A 1,310-nucleotide genomic window follows, 5' to 3' on the forward strand; every position below is an offset into this window, starting at 1 on the left:
CTATCTTTAAGACCACGTCAACAGCCTTCCTTGACGCATTATCACATCCACTCACGTCTTTCCACGTCAGCTCACACATCCATGTCAGCAACTCGGGCGTCTGTGATCTGATGCAGCTTCCTGATTGGCACAACGCTCTGTTCGGCACAACGACTTGTTCCTCACAGCGAGTTGTTCCAGAATCTGCATTTACAATATTTATACTAATAAAGAAACAAATCGCACCATAATAATTGATGAATGTATGCACCCTTGTCAAATGAATTTACCATTCGTTAATCAAACTACGATTAAGATCATAATATTGGCCAAAATCCGAATTATTTTATGAAATGATCTGTCCACCGGAAACGACTTAAAATGGATCGGCCCATCATAAGTCGGCCGAAGTAGTTTGATACTCATGTTGTAAATTAATTATTATTAAGCCCTTTATCAAAAAAAAATATGTAAATAATTATTATTCAAAACTGCATATAAAAAAGCTGCCACGGATTACTCTTACTTTTCAACCTGACATTTTTTTTTTCTTGTCAAACTAATAATTTTCATTGAAATGTGAAACGACCTATTTTTTTTTCTTTTAATAAATAATAATAAATTAATAATAATAATAACTATCGCTAGTGGTCTCATACCCACTAGCCACCTAACCACAAACACATTCAACANACTCAGAAGATCTGCTCTGTCAACTGCTTCTAAACCCAACGGTTCCACTGAAACAGCACACAAGCTCAAAGCACTAATCTCTCCTACCAGAGACTCCATCTCCTGCTCCTGAGCCGAAGCTACCCTCTTCTGACTGAGAGCGTCTGCAACCGTGTTAGCCTTACCAGGGTGATAGGTTATCTCCAAATCATAGTCTACCACAAGTTCCATCCACCGCCTCTGCCTCAAATTCAACTCAGGCTGAGTNAACCCGGTTCAAACCCCGATAGTCAATGCACAAACAGAAACTCCCATCCTTCTTCTTGACAAACAACACCGGCACTCCCCATGGTGATACACTAGGACGGATGAATCCCTTACTCAACAAATCCTCTAGCTGCTTCTTCAGCTCTGCCATCTCNTCGCAATTGCCACGAAGCATAGGCAATCACCTTCCCATGCTGCATCAGAACACAGCCCAAACCANATGGTAAAAGGATCCGACCGAGATGGTGGTAGTCCCTGCAAAGACGGAAACACATCCTCAAACTCCTCCACTACCGGAATACCCCTAACCGTAGACTTCCCCACTAACTCTGGCATAGATATAGTAACCAGATAAGCCTCACGGCCCTTCTCGATCATCTTCCCAGCCTGAA

This window comes from Camelina sativa, chromosome 9, assembly GCF_000633955.1.
Source record: "Camelina sativa cultivar DH55 chromosome 9, Cs, whole genome shotgun sequence".
Lineage (NCBI taxonomy): Eukaryota > Viridiplantae > Streptophyta > Magnoliopsida > Brassicales > Brassicaceae > Camelina > Camelina sativa.